This window comes from Hyla sarda, chromosome 1 (assembly GCF_029499605.1).
Source record: "Hyla sarda isolate aHylSar1 chromosome 1, aHylSar1.hap1, whole genome shotgun sequence".
Lineage (NCBI taxonomy): Eukaryota > Metazoa > Chordata > Amphibia > Anura > Hylidae > Hyla > Hyla sarda.
In genome coordinates, this window is record NC_079189.1 from 616718162 (window position 1) to 616728823 (window position 10662).

General features: G+C 41.3%; 2 protein-coding genes across 2 annotated transcripts in view; one reads left to right on the forward strand and one right to left on the reverse strand.

The window, feature by feature from the left end:
* Positions 1-5460, reverse strand: part of LOC130299320 (oocyte zinc finger protein XlCOF6-like) — a 65649-nt gene extending 60189 nt beyond the window's left edge. Inside the window, exon 1 of the mRNA XM_056551426.1 lies at positions 5225-5460. The gene's annotated coding sequence lies outside the window, so the exon portion shown is untranslated. The remainder of the gene's footprint in view (positions 1-5224) is intronic.
* A 151-nt stretch (positions 5461-5611) lies between these two features.
* The window catches only part of LOC130299458 (zinc finger protein ZFP2-like), a 31229-nt gene continuing 26178 nt past the window's right edge, over positions 5612-10662 (forward strand). The window contains exon 1 of the mRNA XM_056551462.1: positions 5612-5734. The gene's annotated coding sequence lies outside the window, so the exon portion shown is untranslated. The remainder of the gene's footprint in view (positions 5735-10662) is intronic.

Below are 10662 nucleotides of genomic sequence, written 5' to 3' on the forward strand. Positions count from 1 at the left end.
GACATGCTGGGAGTTGTAGTTCTCTCCTCTGATATCACATATAACAGTCTGGAAATGCTGGGAGTTGTAGTTCACTTCTCTGATATCACATAATAACAGTCTGGACATGCTGGGAGTTGTAGTTCTCTCCTCCTGATATCACATAATAACAGTCTGGACATGCTGGGAGTTGTAGTTCTCTCCTCTGATATCACATAATACCAGTCTGGACATGCTGGGAGTTGTAGTTCTCTCCTCTGATATCACATAATAACAGTATGGACATGCTGGGAGTTGTAGTTCTCTCCCCTGATATCACATAATAACAGTCTGGACATGCTGGGAGTTGTAGTTCTCTCCTCTGATATCACATAATAACAGTCTGGACATGCTGGGAGTTGTAGTTCTCTGATATCACATAATAACAGTCTGGACATGCTGGGAGTTGTAGTTCTCTCCTCTGATATCACATAATAACAGTCTGGACATGCTGGGAGTTGTAGTTCTCTCCTCTGATATCACATGATAACAGTCTGGACATGCTGGGAGTTGTAGTTCTCTCCTCTGATATCACATAACAGTCTGGACATGCTGGGAGTTGTAGTTCTCTCCTCTGATATCATATAATAACAGTCTGGACATGCTGGGAGTTGTAGTTCCCTCCTCTGATATCACATAATAACAGTCTGGACATGCTGGGAGTTGTAGTTCCCTCCTCTGATATCACATAATAACAGTCTGGACATGCTGGGAGTTGTAGTTCTCTTCTGATATCACATAATAACAGTCTGGACATGCTGGGAGTTGTAGTTCTCTCCTCTGATATCACATTATAACAGTCTGGACATACTGGGAGTTGTAGTTCTCTCCTCTGATATCACATAATAACAGTCTGGACATGCTGGGAGTTGTAGTTCTTTCCTCTGATATCACATAATAACAGTCTGGACATGCTGGGAGTTGTAGTTCTCTCCTCTGATATCACATAATAACAGTCTGGACATGCTGGGAGTTGTAGTTCTCTGATATCACATAATAACAGTCTGGACATGCTGGGAGTTGTAGTTCTCTCCTCTGATATCACATAATAGTCTGGCCATGCTGGGAGTTGTAGTTCTCCTCTGATATCACATAATAACAGTCTGGACATGCTGGGAGTTGTAGTTCTCTCCTCTGATATCACATAATAACAGTCTGGACATGCTGGGAGTTGTAGTTCTCTTCTGATATCACATAATAACAGTCTGGACATGCTGGGAGTTGTAGTTCTCTCCCCTGATATCACATGATAACAGTCTGGACATGCTGGGAGTTGTAGTTCTCTCCTCTGATATCACATAACAGTCTGGACATGCTGGGAGTTGTAGTTCTCTCCTCTGATATCACATAATAACAGTCTGGACATGCTGGGAGTTGTAGTTCTCTCCTCTGATATCACATTATAACAGTCTGTACATGCTGGGAGTTGTAGTTCTCTCTGATATCACATAATAACAGTCTGGACATGCTGGGAGTTGTAGTTCTCTCCTCTGATATCACATAACAGTCTGGACATGCTGGGAGTTGTAGTTCTCTTCTCTGATATCACATAATAACAGTCTGGACATGCTGGGAGTTGTAGTTCTGTCCTCTTATATCACATAACAGTCTGGACATGCTGGGAGTTGTAGTTCTCTCCTCTGATATCACATAACAGTCTGGACATGCTGGGAGTTGTAGTTCTCTTCTCTGATATCACATAATAACAGTCTGGACATGCTGGGAGTTGTAGTTCTGTCCTCTTATATCACATAACAGTCTGGACATGCTGGGAGTTGTAGTTCTCTCCTCTGATATCACATAATAACAGTGGACATGCTGGGAGTTGTAGTTCTGTCTCCTGATATCACATAATAACAGTCTGGACATGCTGGGAGTTGTAGTTCTCTCCTCTGATATCACATAATAACAGTCTGGACATGCTGGGAGTTGTAGTTCTCTCCTCTGATATCACATAACAGTCTGGACATGCTGGGAGTTGTAGTTCTCTTCTCTGATATCACATAATAACAGTCTGGACATGCTGGGAGTTGTAGTTCTCTCCTCTGATATCACATAATAACAGTCTGGACATGCTGGGAGTTGTAGTTCTCTCCTCTTATATCACATAATAACAGTCTGGACATGCTGGGGGTTGTAGTTCTCTCCTCTGATATCACATAATAACAGTCTGGACATGCTGGGAGTTGTAGTTCTCTCCTCTGATATCACATAATAACAGTCTGGACATGCTGGGAGTTGTAGTTCTCTCCTCTTATATCACATAATAACAGTCTGGACATGCTGGGGGTTGTAGTTCTCTCCTCTGATATCACATAATAACAGTCTGGACATGCTGGGAGTTGTAGTTCTCTCCTGATATCACATAATAACAGTCTGGACATGCTGGGAGTTGTAGTTCTCTCCTCTGATATCACATAATACCAGTCTGGACATGCTGGGAGTTGTAGTTCTCTCTCCTGATATCACATAATAACAGTCTGGACATGCTGGGAGTTGTAGTTCTCTCCTCTTATATCACATAATAACAGTCTGGACATGCTGGGAGTTGTAGTTCTCTCCTCTTATATCAATGTGTTACCCCGTACCTCAGGCTATAGCAATGAGTCCCAGTACGTAATGGGTCGGGTGAGGGGAATATGGCGCAGGGTTCACGCATCCAGTCTGCGTCATAACCCGCAGATGATCGCTCCTCGTCATGACGGACACCGGAGATCGCTCTGATGTCCATAATTTAACTGGTTAAATGCCATAATCAAAAGCGATCACGGACTTTAAACATTAAACGCCTGTGATCCCTGGTGTGTAGTGGACCCATCGGCATCGCTATGATGTAATCTCGGGGCGCCGATGGCTTGTAGTGGAAGAACAGGGACTGTGGATCTCCGGCTTCCATGGATCGGTGATGGTTGGAGGCCTTGGCAGCCCTTAGCAATCGAGCGCCGATCACATGGATCAGTGTAATGTGATGGCGTCTATTGATGGCTTATACTGGGCTCCTGGGGGGGGGAGGGGTCAAAAAAAATGCACAATTTTTTTTTTTTTAATCCCTTCTCCCCTTCTAGTTATAGTGGGATGGTCCTGGCGGCTATTGTGGTAATCCCCGGCATTAACCCTTTAGATGCAGCGATCAAAGTTGATCGCAGCGTCTAAAATGTGATAAACGACAGATCACGGCGCAAAAAATGACCTTCACACATCCCCGTATACGGAAAAATAAAAAGGTAAAGGGGTCAGAAGAGGAGGATTTCAAACATAATAATTTTCGTACAAAAAAAAAAAAAAAGTAAAAAAAATAAAACCTCTATAATTTGGGTATCATTGTAATCGTACCGACCTACGGAATAACGATGAAGCGTCATTTGTACCGAAAAGTGCACTGCGTGTAATTGAACGTCCCAAAAAGTTACAAAATGGCGTTTTATTTTTTCAATTTTGTCTCAAAAAATATATTTTTTTGTTTTGCGGTAAAATGACTGATGTGATAACAAAGTACAATTGGTGGCGCCAAAAAGCAAGCCCTGATATGGGTCTGTAGGTGGAAAAATGTAAGCGTTATGATTTTTAAGGGTGTCCTTGAGGGGTTAAAAATACAACCCCCCCCCCCAATAAAAATTTCAATCAAATAAAAAAAAAAAAAAATCAAATAAAAACCTTAAATATATTTACGGAAGACATAGTTCATTCTCCCGTCACAAAATAACGTCCGTTATTAATAACGGGTTAAAGGGGATAATGTAAAAAAAATGTGTAAAAGGGTAAAAAAACGGACAAAACCGTATAAGATGCAAAACGGACTAATCCGGATGATGCGTTTGACTTACGGTTTTCTATATGGTTTTCTATACGGTTTTCTATACGGTTTTCTATACGGTTTTCTATACGGTTTTCTATACGGTTTTCTATACGGTTTTCTATACGGTTTTCTATACAGTTTTCTATACGGGTTTCTATACGGTTTTCTATACGGGTTTCTATACGGTTTTCTATACGGTTTTCTATACGGTTTTCTATACGGTTTTCTATACGGGTTTCTATACGGTTTTCTATACGGGTTTCTATACGGTTTTCTATACGGTTTTCTATACGGGTTTCTATACGGTTTTCTATACGGTTTTCTATACAGTTTTCTATACGGTTTTCTATACAGTTTTCTATACGGGTTTCTATACGGTTTTCTATACGGTTTTCTATACGGTTTTCTATACGGTTTTCTATACGATTTTCTATACGGTTTTCTATACGGTTTTCTATACGGTTTTCTATACGGTTTTCTATACGGTTTTCTATACGGTTTTCTATACAGTTTTCTATACGGGTTTCTATACGGTTTTCTATACGGTTTTCTATACGGGTTTCTATACGGTTTTCTATACGGTTTTCTATACGGTTTTCTATACGGTTTTCTATACGGTTCCGTACAGTTTTTAACTTGAAATCGTTTCCGTTTCAGAGGGCACGCCTGGAGCGACGTTCCTATGGGCGCACGCACGGGACCTCAGTGAAGTCCCTGTGTACGCTACCTCCCGGCGGCCCCTGCGTTTTTAAAGTGAACGCGGGGCCACTGAGGGTTAATTGGGACATACTTGTGTCACGAAAAGATCTTTCAGGACACAGGGAGGCCTGTCTGCCTTCTCCAGAGGATCCACACTGTCCTCGAAAGGTAAATCAAGGCCTTTGTGCTGTGGTTTTCAAATTGTAGTCCTCCACATGATGCAAAACTTAAACTCCCAGCATGCCTGGACAGCCAAAGGCCTGTCTGCCTTCTCCAGAGGATCCACACTGTCCTCAAAAGGTAAATCAAGGCCTTTGTGCAGTGGTCTTCAAACTGTAGTCCTCCACATGATGCAAAACTTCAACTCCCAGCATGCCCGGACAGCCGTTGGCTGTCCGGGCATGCTGGGAGTTGTAGTTTTGCAACATCTGGAGGTCCGCAGGTTGAAGACCACTGATGTAGAGTAATACATACATATGACTAACCCTCAAAATGATGTCAAATTTAGTCATTATCCAGTATGGGGGGAGATTTACCAAATCCTGTGCAGAGGAAAAGTTGCCCAGTTGCCCATAGCAACCAATCAGATCGCTGCTTTCATTTTTAACAAGACCTCTGCAAAATGAAAGCAGCGATCTGATTGGTTGCTATGGGCAACTGAGCATCTTTTCCTCTAGACAGGTTTTGATAAATCTCCCCCTTAGGGCGTACCTGTACGCCCTGAGTCCGCTCCCGTTCTATAACGTGGGGCCACAGCGTGCAGGTCGGGAAATTCCGTTGTGTGCGCTATGCAGCGGAATCACATTGACAGTAATGGGACTCCGCATCCCAGTCTATTTGACCGTCTCCCCCCTTCCCACAATGCAATTGTGAAGTGCCGATCGGTTGTCATGGCAGCGGGTGGTCCTCTGAGGCCGCCATGATTGTTCTCCGCATACACCGCACCATAGGCTGTAATCACCGTACACATTCACTAGGCCAGATTCTGAGCCCCGCCCCCATCATGTCACATGACCACAGGTCCTTCATCCAACACTATGCTCCCCCTGCGGAGCCCCTCATCACATGACCCATATCACATGACCATCATCACATGACCCATCATCACATGACCATCATCACATGACCATCATCACAGGTCCTTGACTCTTGTCCTGTAGCAGATACAGTTTTGCGGAGCTGTTGTCTCTCTTGTTCTCTCTGTTATCAGCCGGCAGTCAGGTAAGATCGCATGGAGGATTAGTATTTACAGTATAGCTGCCATGTTCAGTATTATCTCTATGTTATATGAGGGATAGCCTTATACCTATCCCTATCTTATATGAAGGATAGCCTTATACCTATCTCTATCTTATATGAAGGATAGCCTTATACCTATCTCTATCTTATATGAAGGATAGCATTATACCTATCTCTATCTTATATGAAGGATAGCCTTATACCTATCTCTATCTTATATGAAGGATAGACTTATACCTATCTCTATCTTATATGAAGGATAGTCTTATACCTATCTCTATCTTATATGAAGGATAGCCTTATACCTATCTCTATCTTATATGAAGGATAGCCTTATACCTATCTCTATCTTATATGAAGGATAGCCTTATACCTATCTCTATCTTATATGAAAGATAGCCTTATACCTATCTCTATCTTATATGAAGGATAGCCTTATACCTATCTCTATCTTATATGAAGGATAGTCTTATACCTATCTCTATCTTATATGAAGGATAGTCTTATACCTATCTCTATCTTATATGAAGGAGCCTTATACCTATCTCTATCTTATATGAAGGATAGCCTTATACCTATCTCTATCTTATATGAAAGATAGCCTTATACCTATCTCTATCTTATATGAAGGATAGTCTTATACCTATCCCTATCTTATATGAAGGATAGCCTTATACCTATCCCTATCTTATATGAAGGATAGCCTTATACCTATCTCTATCTTATATGAAGGATAGCCTTATACCTATCTCTATCTTATATGAAGGATAGCCTTATACCTATCCCTATCTTATATGAAGGATAGCCTTATACCTATCCCTATCTTATATGAAGGATAGCCTTATACCTATCTCTATCTTATATGAAGGATAGCCTTATACCTATCCCTATCTTATATGAAGGATAGCCTTATACCTATCCCTATCTTATATGAAGGATAGCCTTATACCTATCTCTATCTTATATGAAGGATATCCTTATACCTATCTCTATCTTATATGAAGGATAGCCTTATACCTATCACTATCTTATATGAAGGATATCCTTATACCTATCTCTATCTTATATGAAGGATAGCCTTATACCTATCCCTATCTTATATGAAGGATAGCCTTATACCTATCTCTATCTTATATGAAGGATAGCCTTATACCTATCCCTATCTTATATGAAGGATATCCTTATACCTATCTCTATCTTATATGAAGGATAGTCTTATACCTATCTCTATCTTATATGAAGGAGCCTTATACCTATCTCTATCTTATATGAAGGATAGCCTTATACCTATCTCTATCTTATATGAAAGATAGCCTTATACCTATCTCTATCTTATATGAAGGATAGCCTTATACCTATCTCTATCTTATATGAAGGATAGCCTTATACCTATCCCTATCTTATATGAAGGATAGCCTTATACCTATCCCTATCTTATATGAAGGATAGCCTTATACCTATCTCTATCTTATATGAAGGATATCCTTATACCTATCTCTATCTTATATGAAGGATAGCCTTATACCTATCACTATCTTATATGAAGGATATCCTTATACCTATCTCTATCTTATATGAAGGATAGCCTTATACCTATCCCTATCTTATATGAAGGATAGCCTTATACCTATCTCTATCTTATATGAAGGATAGCCTTATACCTATCCCTATCTTATATGAAGGATATCCTTATACCTATCTCTATCTTATATGAAGGATAGTCTTATACCTATCCCTATCTTATATGAAGGACAGCCTTATACCTATCCCTATCTTATATGAAGGATAGCCTTATACCTATCTCTATCTTATATGAAAGATAACCTTATACCTATCTCTATCTTATATGAAGGATATCCTTATACCTATCTCTATCTTATATGAGGGATAGCCTTATCCCTATCTCTATCTTGTATGAAGGATAGCCTTATCCCTATCTCTATCTTATATGAAGGATAGCCTTATCCCTATCTCTATCTTGTATGAAGGATAGCCTTATACCTATCTCTATCTTATATGAAGGATATCCTTATACCTATCTCTATCTTATATGAAGGATAGCCTTATACCTATCTCTATCTTATATGAAGGCTAGCCTTATGCCTATCCCTATCTTATATGAAGGATAGCCTTATACCTATCTTTATCTTATATGAAGGATAGTCTTATACCTATTACTATCTTATGTGAAGGATAGCCTTATACCTATCCCTATCTTATATGAAGGATAGCCTTATGCCTATTACTATCTTATATGAAGGATAGCCTTATACCTATCTCTATCTTATATGACGCATAGCCTTATACCTATCTCTATCTTATATGAAGGATAGCCTTATACCTATCCCTATCTTATATGAAGGATAGTCTTATGCTTATCTCTATCTTATATGAAGGATAGCCTTATACCTATCTCTATCTTATATGAAGGATAGACTTATACAGTACCTATCCCTATCTTATATGAAGGATAGCCTTATGCCTATCCCTATCTTATATGAAGGATAGCATTATACCTATCTCTATCTTATATGAAGGATAGCCTTTTGCCTATCCCATGCTTACACTCCTTTACTGTATTAATAGCAACTGTAAAGATTCTCCGGTCTGGTTTGTAGCATACCTCCCAACACTTAAAAATGTGAAAGAGGAGCGCTGTCCCCTCTGACTATGTCCCTATATACCATCAGATGCCCATACACATAGATATATATAGTCAGTAGTGTATAGGGGCTTTGTCTGCCAACACACATAATAGTCAGTATTGTAGTCATTCCCAGGGTCCTGGGAGGAGCACTATAGCTGGCGCACGCACTAGAGCAGGCTGTTCCGTGATCCGTGGGGGACGGACGGTATTCTCAGCGGGGGCGTCATGATGATTCTTCTCGTTCCCTCTCCCACTCTGCAATCACTGTGAGAACTGTAAGCGGGACAGATCAGGGGGAGGGGCCCCAGGCCTACTACAGGTCATACTGAGAAAGGGCCCGAGGCCTATAACACATCAGATTAGGGGAGGGGCCAGAAACCTATAACACATCAGATTAAGGAGGGGCCTGGGGCCTATTACACATCAGATCAAGGAGGGGCCAGAAGCCTATTACACATCAGATTAGGGGAGGGGCCCGGGGCCTATTACACATCAGATTAGGGGAGGGGCCCGGGGCCTATTACACATCAGATTAGGGGAGGGGCCCGGGGCCTATTACACATCAGATTAGGGGAGGGGCCCGGGGCCTATTGCACATCAGATTAGGGGAGGGGCCAGAAGCCTATTACACATCAGATTAAGGAGGGGCCAAGCTACACGTGTATGAGGATAGCTTCATTCTGCATTGTCATATTATGTCCCAGGTATTCCTCTGCATCCCGTTAAGAACGGTGGCATATACTGTGGCGGAGAACAGCTGGGCGGTTTATGCTATTTTATCCGGATTTGGCTCTAGAGCAGTCGGCTCTACTATAGAGTCCCATTAAAATAGCGTATGCGCCCAACTGGATGAGAATTTTACCAAAACTCCGGATAACCCTCTAACGATTACCCAGATAGAGAGAGGGTAACAGCCGTTGATGACGTCCTTTTCCCTGCAAGCTGCTGTGTCAAAGTAAAGCTGGTATAATCCTATTCACGATATCCAGAGGGAGAGTCAGGTTTAGCTGTAAAAAGAGCAGAGTAATATTCCCAAATAATCCCCTTTCAAGAACGAGACGAGGATATGTTTGAAGGGTCAAGAAGAACCGTTTATTGGGGAACAAGTGTCTTCTTTTATAGGAAGGACATCACAGGGGGAAGGGTCAGTAAAGACAATACAGGTGGACGGTAGTCTGGGAGATAATCCAATAAAGGCAATACAGGTGACAGGTAGTCTGTGAGATAATCCAACAAAGGCAATACAGGTGGACGGTAGTCTGTGAGATAATCCAATAAAGGTAATCCAGGTGACAGGTAGTCTGTGAGATAATCCAACAAAGGCAATACAGGTGACAGGTAGTCTGTGAGATAATCCAATAAAGACAATACAGGTGACAGGTAGTCTGGGAGATAATCCAATAAAGACAATACAGGTGACAGGTAGTCTGGGAGATAATCCAATAAAGGCAATACAGGTGACAGGTAGTCTGTGAGATAATCCAATAAAGGCAATACAGGTGGACGGTAGTCTGTGAGATAATCCAATAAAGGCAATACAGGTGATAGGTAGTCTGTGAGATAATCCAATAAAGGCAACACAGGTGACAGGTAGTCTGTGAGATAATCCAATAAAGGCAATACAGGTGACAGTCTGGGAGATAATCCAATAAAGGCAATAGAGGTGACAGTCTGGGAGATAATCCAACAAAGGCAATACAGGTGACAGGTAGTCTGGGAGATTATCCAACAAAGGCAATACAGGTGACAGGTAGTCTGTGAGATAATCCAATAAAGGTAATACAGGTGACAGGTAGTCTGGGAGATAATCCAATAAAGGTGATTAGCTCTCCCTATACAGTGCCTTGAGTGCAAAAGGTGTATTGTGCACAGAAAGTGTATGAAAACAGTAAATAAAAGTATTTTAACTCTGAGCTTTATGTCACTGGACAACATAAACTGAGGGGTACAAATAGTGATGTCCTTAAGTCCATCCAAGTAGGTAGGGTGACTCTAGGATCCGTCACTACCGAACGGCCGGTTGCATTCTCTGGTAATGGCATTTCTCATACAATATCCATGCGAATAACTCCAACTATTTTAACAGTCCAGGCATGTAGTATAGTCTCGTTACAAACCCATTTGAATGGATTATCTGAACATTTGTGATATATCCACAGGATACACCATATGAGATAGATGTGGTCCTACCTCCGGGACTGCAGAGGCCCCCTGTTCTGTCTGGTGGACGCCCAGGAACGTGTACGGGGGGCAGTTAATTTAC